We start from the raw sequence: 8,785 nt of genomic DNA, 5'->3' as shown, positions 1-8,785 counted from the left end.
CACCTAAACCTATACAGATTGTAAATACAGACCAGACCCCTAAATTAATACAGATCCCAGACCAGACCCCTAAACTAATACAGACCCCAGACCAGATCCCTAAACTCATATAGACCCCAGATAAGACACCTTAACACATACAGACCCCAGACCAGACACCTTAACACATACAGACCCCAGACCAGACCCCTAAACTAATACAGACCCCAGAACAGACACCTAAACTCATACAGACCCCAGACCCCTAAACTAATACAGACCCCAGACCAGACCCCTAAACTCATACAGACCCCAGACCAGACACCATAACACATACAGACCCCAGACCAGACACCTTAACACATACAGACCCCAGACCAGACACCTTAACACATACAGACCCCAGACCAGACACCTAAACTCATACAGACCCCAGACCAGACCCCTAAACTAATACAGACCCCAGACCAGACACTTTAGCTCATACAGACCCTAGGCCAGACCTAAACAATATATCTGTCACCGTACACTCCTGTCACCACACACTGAGTGCCATATATATATATATATCTCCTATCTGTAGTGAATGTATACTATGAGCCCCCCCCCAGACTGCAGGCTAAGCACACAGTGTTATGGGGGGGGGGGGGTCAATATTCTGACAGAATCTCTGGTTGTTACATGTAGATATTTTCTCTATAAAATGCAGAAAACAGACGACCGTAGTTTATTAGAACAGAACAAACTTTGTCTTTTTTTCTACTTTTAAAAGAATTCTGTTCCCTGCAATCACTGTGGGGAGTGGAGCTCAGGGTTTGTTTGGAGGCCGGTCACCACCAGTGATTATTGATTACAGCCAGACTTTATTGCTCCACGCGGGCTGCGGACAGTGGGAGGAGGCGTCTGTGGACTGCAGCTGACAGGAGGCTGATTACTAACAAGAAGTCCTAACTAGCAGGAGCGACTGCCGAAACCCTACCGAGCGCACAAGCACTGAACTCCGCTGACCGCAAATTTAAAGGGAAATCCAGGGCTGGTATTGATGGGCAGCTGCCTGCATGGCATTGTGGGTGAGAAGATGATGGGAGGGATGATTGGCAGGGTGCATATCTTATACAGCGTCCTATTGTTAGCTGGAAGGAACCGTTTACCATCTCCATTGTGATTATTAGGAAAGGGACGATCATCTACAAAGGGAATACGGGTTCTGTGTGAATCCAGTTATACAGCCGAGAACAGAATTCAAAGGGGAAAATCTACCCATATGGCATATCTGATATCTCCGAGGTACAGAGGTCCTTAAAGGGGAACTATCAGCAGGTTAGACAAATCCTCCTAAGCCTCCTAATGCGCATGGGGTGCCGAGGAGGAAGGGATGTTTCCTACCTTCTTCCTCGGGGCTGTTTCTGTGCAGTTAGTAGTTGAGTCCATGTTCCGGAGCACCGCTAGGAGCACCGCTAGAAGCACTATCATATTGATCCAGCCTGCCCGTGCCATTGATTATCATTAGAAGGATCGGTCCGCATTGGGGGGGGGGGGGCAATTCCCAAGTCTTGTTGCGATGGGGGTGGGGCAGTGCTCCTTCAAGGCCGTAAAATTAGCTCATTGCTCAAGTGCCCGACTCTTTTGAAATGAATAGAATTGAGCATTTAGCCAGATGCCCCCTGCTTGGCAGAGGGGAGGGTGCCTGCTTCATCTATTGCATTTTTTGTTGTAATTTTTGTATATTTCGTCCCCTGAAGGGATGTGTCAATGAAATAATCAAATATTAGAATTTGAGTGAATTTCCATTTGCAGGATAGAAGTCTAATTTACATCTAAAGGTCCCCATACACCTCAGACATTAGTCGGCCGAACCAACTGCTCACAGTAGATTCGGCCAACAATCTAAGGTATATGGGGCGCTCCCGACTGGTGTTGTTTGTTGAAATAGGAGTTTCAGAAGACATAATCTTCTCCCTAGCCTCCCCATAGAGAACACAGGAACACTGGGATATGCTGAACATTCCTGTGTATGGGCAGGACGAACACCCATCAGGGCAGATAACTGACGGCCAGACGATTGTTACGTCATTTGGTGAATTTTAAGCTTCGAAATTCTCAAAAGTGGAGCAACAATATAGTCACAGTTCAACTTCAGATAGCATCAATGTTTACTCTGTGTAGTTTTAGTGTAAGGGAGTCCTCAACACTGCATTATTTTCTATGGCCTGCAGTGTTATCTGGGGAGGTTATATTAACATTTACTTATTTCAGTTTTTTTGGTCATATTGACCTACCCCTTCACGACCAAGGACGTAACTGTACGTTCTCGGTCGGGTAGGGGAGTTCAGAGCGGGGCCGTGCGGCGACCCCACTCTGAACCACCGGGACCCCAGGTGCTATTAATAGCCCGGGACTGCGACTATTAGCAGGTGCGGTTCGATCGCCACACCCGCTAATGAGCCATTTAGATGCAGCTGTCATGACTGACAGCTGCATTTAAATTGCTATTTCTCCCCCATGCCTGGTGTCTAGTGGGCAGATAGCCCCCCTCCCCCACCGCAATGCTATTGTGGAGGGGCAATCTGTTTAACTTACCTGGCCGGGCCTCAGCATCGGAATGACTCTGATCCCGGCTCGGTATTCTATTGATCCGGTCTCCAGCAGACCAGACCAATAGAGCACCAATCTAATGGATTGATGCTCTATTATATACACAGCATTGATCTCAATGGAAGATCAATGCTGTGTATATAGAAGTCCCCCAGGGGACTTCGAATTACTGTGTGCAGATTTGGGGGACGCCCCTCACTTCCCGATTGAGCACCCTGTAGGGCCATGTTCTGATTATTTACAGATCTACCCATAGATTTGTGTCCTCTGTATGAGGTCTTCTAAGTGTTTTTAATTTTTTGTGCTGTTGTTTATGTGATTTAATAAAATTGATTTTTTTGTATTGTATTTTGTTGGGTGCACCCATTAGCATAGTACCACAAGCCTGAATACTCTCAGAATTTACTGCCTGGAAAATAAATTTGAGTTAGTTGGAAGACTCTATTACCCAAAGTTCAGTAATGGATCTGGACATAGGAACTAAAGATAATAATACAGAAGAGATGACATATTCCAGGTCAATAATATACAGGGGAACCATGAACACTCTCACAAGATACCTTTGTACTTTTAGACCTGTGACCTCTAATTCAAATATTTAGTTTACCAATAAATCAATTCCAATACATCAAATGCAAAATCAAAGCTTATAACCATCCCAAACCCAACGTGTTTCCTCTCATAATGTTAAGGATCATCAGGGTTACAACCCACAATCCACATGTATAATAGATAACAGTTATCCACTATGCAAATAACGATCATGATCACAATCTGCAAGGGTGAAGCTGCCCCCACAGGATACAGTCCGTCATGGCACCAACCAGGGGGGGCAGTACAGTTATTAGGCGGCACCACATACAATGAAGATAAAAATGTAACTGTAAGGGTTCTTACTATACCCATTGACTGATAATTGGGTTCCCAAGCAGAGATCAAGATTAGGCATGAGCGAATGTAAATCCAGGCAATCTGGAGTCACACCAAAGTCTTCACAAATTCACTTTGATAACTAAGCAAATTTTTGCAAGCTTCGTTTTAAAAAGACAAACAAAAAAAACTAGTTCGCCCACCTGTGCACGCTCGGCCAGTGTGCTCCTCTGTTTCTGGTTTCTCCAGCCACTTACAACCCGCTCAGCAAATTGCTGACTAAGGGCCCTATTCCACCAGATGATTATCGTTCGCATAATCATTAACGATTAACGATCTCAAACGACCGCTATTGCGAAAGACCGGAAAACGTTCACTCATTTCCATGGTACGATAATCGTTACTCATGATCATATTTGCGATAGTTTTTCCTTCGCTATTTCTTCGCTATTGCGTTCATATCTACTGCGAACGTCAGAACAACGTCTTAGTCAATGCGAACGATTTGCGAACGTTTTGCGAACGAGCAATGATAAAAATAGGTTCAGGTCTTATAAAACGATCAACGATTTCTCGTTCGGTCGTTAATCGTTACCTGCATTTCAACCGAACGATTATCGTTTAGATTCGAACGATTTAACGATAATCTGAACGATAATTGTCCGGTGGAATAGGGCCCTAAGAAGGGACATCGCCTCGACTAGTGAGGAGCTTAGCGGGATGTCTTTCTTGTGTCTTGTGAGTCAAAGCCCACTCAGCCAATCACTGGCCTCAGCCCTGTCCCTCGGTCAGTGATTGGCTAAGCTGGATTATGGTCAGAGACTGGAGGAGTGCAGACAGGTAAGTATTAAAGAGTGAATTGCTGAACTGTACCATACAGCAGAACCCCTGCTATTGTTTAGCTATTTTTTGCAGTACATTTAAGGTTTGGAAGAACCGAAATTTTACGTAAAAAAATTGCGAACCTGCAAAACCGAATGTTTGAAAAGTTTACTCTCTAATCAAGATGATCAACCTTTTGATCATTTCTATAGTTGATTGCAGTGATTTTCCTTTTCTGATGAACAACAGCATCATGTAGAGAAATGCGTCTGGATAGGATGGGTCTAAGCTTTGTCTTTGCATTTGATGTATTGGAATTGATTGATAGGTAAATGGCGTATTTAAATGAAGGTACATTGAAGGTATCCAGATATCTCATATGTGTTTATTGTTCTCCTGTGTATTACCTGGTACATGAAATCTCTTCTGCATCATTACCTTGGGTTACCAGGGAGACCTGCTACCTGGAGGATCTGCTGGAATTGGTTATAGGATATGAGTCACGTAGTCAACATTTTTTTACTCTTCAAGAAATGTTTTATGTTGTTTCTGAACATTTTCACAGTGCAAATCCTAATAACAGAGGATGCCATGAAATATACAGAGAGCCGGTATAACGTCCTAGGAGGCTGTGTCTTTCAGCAGTCAATCATTGGTTGGACAAAGCCAAAACTCCGGGACCTATGGTCAGATAATGTATCCCTCCCCATCTGGCAGCAGGTTGTAGTTATCGGTAGTATTGAGCAAACTTGCAATAACGCTTGGCAATTGACTCCCGGGGTCTGAAGAAAATGGATGCAACCCCAGGGAGTTCTGGGAAACATGGATACAGCCTTAGGTCTTAGGTGATATCCATGCTTTCCTGGCAGCCCCAGGGCTGCATCCCACTTCTTCAGAACCCTAAGAGTCAAATCGCTGACAGTTCAGGTTTGAATGTATGTTGCCAAATCGGAACCTTCGGCAAGTTTGCTCAATGCTAGTTATAGGGTTTGTTATATCTTCTCCTACATCTCTTTTACTACAACCACTTCTAGTGACCATTGAGACCCATCTAACCTCCAACCATGTATTCTTGTCTGCCCATTGGCTGTAGAGACTTTCCACTGGCATCTGAATACTCCTATTCCAGCCATTTTCCAGTCTCCAATACCCGTATTGCTGATAACCTGCACAATATGACGACATTCCACAAATCACCCAGTTTCCTACCATAGAATTGTGTTTCCTTCATAGAGAAGGCGAAAATATGGAACCATAATTCAGACTCCACGTTAGGAATTTGGCTCGTTCCCCAGATACATGATGCGGATTATTATTGTATAGAAGAATTTTAAGATGCAAATTATAGGAAATGAAAAGTAAATTTATATGAAAAATAGTCCGATTTGCCTTGAAAAAAGTTGACGAGTCTTTCCTTCTTCTTTGATATAAAAGTATCATAAAGCCGAGCCTGTTGCATGGGGCTAATGATATATGCTTTGTCCATTAAAGCTCGGAGGAAAATGAGTTATTCTGATGTATGTTCAGCCTGAAGCTAAGGAAAATGAGGGGGACGCTTCTGGGAGCACTTAGGAGACTCCAGGGACTTCATGGCGTGCATCACACATATTTATTTAGTCAATTTGATGTCTGATCCATCCAGCAGTAATGGGGGGCATGGATGGCATATTAAGAAATATGTTTTTCATAAAGTGATGGAAGTTGAGTTCCAGTAATATTTATTTGTATTGTTTTTATAATAAAAAATAAGAATCATTTCCTATTCAGGTTTTAGCCTTTATTTCTAATAAACGTCAGTTCTGAGCCGCCCCGACCTGATAGAACGGAGAGGAAATCTGGAAAAAAGGAGCATTGGAATACTATTCTAGAGAGCTTTACCTGCTGCCTCCTGACATTTATCACCTGGACACACAGTGCTTTGCCATTGTGTGGGTGGGTGTGGGTGGGTGGAGGGGTAATTTTGACTTTGTTACTGGTTTGGGACGGAAAATATGAAATCAGAACGATTCACTGATCAGTAGACGGGTAAGTGGTTTGGTACTGTATGTGTGTATTCAAAAACGTCCGCAAAGCCTCAGTTAAAAGTCCCAAAACACGAGACTAACCAGATATCCCTCCAAGGAAGGGTCTAGAAAAGGGTTGGCTCCTGTATGGAGACCACCAAAGCCACCATAATAAGTGACCCCTTCAGTCAATATCCAACTCCATTATGGGTCTGATGATATGACTAGGGAGATGCCAATGCTGGGGATCTATCCATCAGAAGTCATTGGCAGAGATGAGCTAAGTGCAGATGACGTTTCCCCCACTGTTTCCATCCATCACCCATAGCTTAACGTGTATGACTACTCTAAGGATCCCATTACTACTATAGTGTATTGCATCTTTCATCCTTCTTTTATTGTGGGTCGGAAAAAAAACAGCCATTGACTTAGAATCGACTTAACGGTGAATTGTGTTGAACAAAATTGGAGAAGTTTCCTGACCTTTAATCCCATAATGCAAAATGATATAGATGTACCAGATTTTTCTGGTAATGGCGTAAGGAGCGGAACCGAGACCTTAGCCGAATCCATTGCTGGGGAATTTCATAATGAAAGTTCCATAAATAGGGAATCATTATTACTACTACATAGTGATCTGTAGAATATATATATATATATATATATATATATATATATATATATATATATATATATATATATCTGGTCAGTTTTATCACAGTGAACAAAAAACATAAATATAATAAACACATAATAATATAAATAAAAAATTATGTTTTAAAAAGACAACGTGGAGAAAACAAAAGACAACCCCCCCAAGAAAAAAACTATTGTCTGCAGAGATTAGATGTTAATTGGGACTTTTCTTGATGTACCCACTAGTGTTGAGTGGGTACGCCCTATTGTGCATAGCGCTAGGCCAGACCTCGTGGTGCTCGGGTACTTGAAAGGGATGAGTGAAGGAAATATACAAAAAATCAATTGACGGCCTACCACAGGATTCTAAAGTCTTGCAGTGACCTATTGATATTTTTCCTTATAATCTATGAATATTCCCTTCACATATCCCTTGAAGGGATTGATTTCAATGGAGTTCATTCCTCGATTCCTCGTAATGAGCATTGGAACATTTTAGTGCTCGACCAACACTAGTACCCACTAAGGAAGCATTGCAAATCTCATATGAATGTATCCTAAGGGCCATAATACAATAATGGTGTTCACATATACTCTCCTCTTACACCTCATACTCCCAGGGATGGCCCTAAGAGTCACCTCCCATTCCATGATCCTTGCTTCCATTGGAAACCTCCCGCGGTGTAATTCTTGTCCTCATGGACTCTTCAAGGATGCATCTTTGCTGGATTTGGAAAGGCCAATAGACGGCACTGATCTCCTTCCACTTCCGATTACCGTAACCATAGCCTTTTCTAGGTAGACTTGAGTCAGAGTAAAGCAGGGCGCAGTTATCTCCTGCAGTTCCCATAGAGAATGAATAGAGCGACATTGCCCATGTGTAACCATAGCTCATTACTTATGGCAGAGCCAGGTCTCTCTTCTCAAGATTATAGAAGGGTCCCAGCAGTCATCCAACCAAGGCACGAGATTAGGTTCACCAAACACCCAATAGTCTTAATATAGCAGTATTGTAGAGGGAGAAGTAATATGCCTGGGGATGTTGAAACTGAGCCTGAACTTGGCTTATGCAGGATCCCTGGCCATACTATATGGTCTATCAGTACACTTCATGGGGGATGGGAGTCCAGCAGAAGATTGGCCTGGATGGCACCACCAGAGTGTGGGCACGGTCAGTGTTTGGTGCCACACACAGTAAGACTGGACGCGACCCCGTGATCAGTAAGCCGCCATGGCGGGGGAAACAGCCAGGACAGGGTTAATAGGTTAGGGTCTGAAGGTTTGAGTATGAGAAGTTAGGGGAGGGGAAAAGGAGAGGCATACAGGGCATAAATTGGACATCGCTCCCTCCACACTCGTGAGGATGAAGTCAGTTACGAACCACCCACCATCCCTGTTTTAATCGTTTTAGGGGCATAATTTTTGTCATAGCAGCTGTTGGGGGTCTGGGGGTCCGTGAGGTTGGTCATAGAATCTGATGGATGGGGGTGCTCAGGAAAGTAGTTTCCCCAATGTAGATGATCATCCGGTGGAAGTTTGTATTTGGGTTCCCGTCAGTCTGGTGTTAGGGGCGGTGGAGTCTCTTCACAGGTGTTTAGCCATCGGCGGGTCATTTTATTGAGGGCTCCTGGGCCAGTAACGGGCGGCTCGGGGCAAAAAGTTTAAAGTGAGGCAGATGGGCAACAATGTTGGAGCTTCAAGGACCCCCCCCCCATCTAGTTAAGTATAGTATTTACTAGGTATTATTATTATTATTATCATTATTGTTATTATTATGATGGTTACACTATTTATGTTATTGCTCTGTTATTTTTAGGTTAATAAGCGGAGGCTGCGGCCAAACAGGTATTGGTGTTTCATGTTCGGAGAGGTGGCCCAGC

The sequence above is a fragment of the Dendropsophus ebraccatus genome, chromosome 10, assembly GCF_027789765.1.
Source record: "Dendropsophus ebraccatus isolate aDenEbr1 chromosome 10, aDenEbr1.pat, whole genome shotgun sequence".
Lineage (NCBI taxonomy): Eukaryota > Metazoa > Chordata > Amphibia > Anura > Hylidae > Dendropsophus > Dendropsophus ebraccatus.
The sequence above is the reverse complement of the archived record's forward strand: the minus strand, read 5'-3'. Positions refer to the sequence as shown.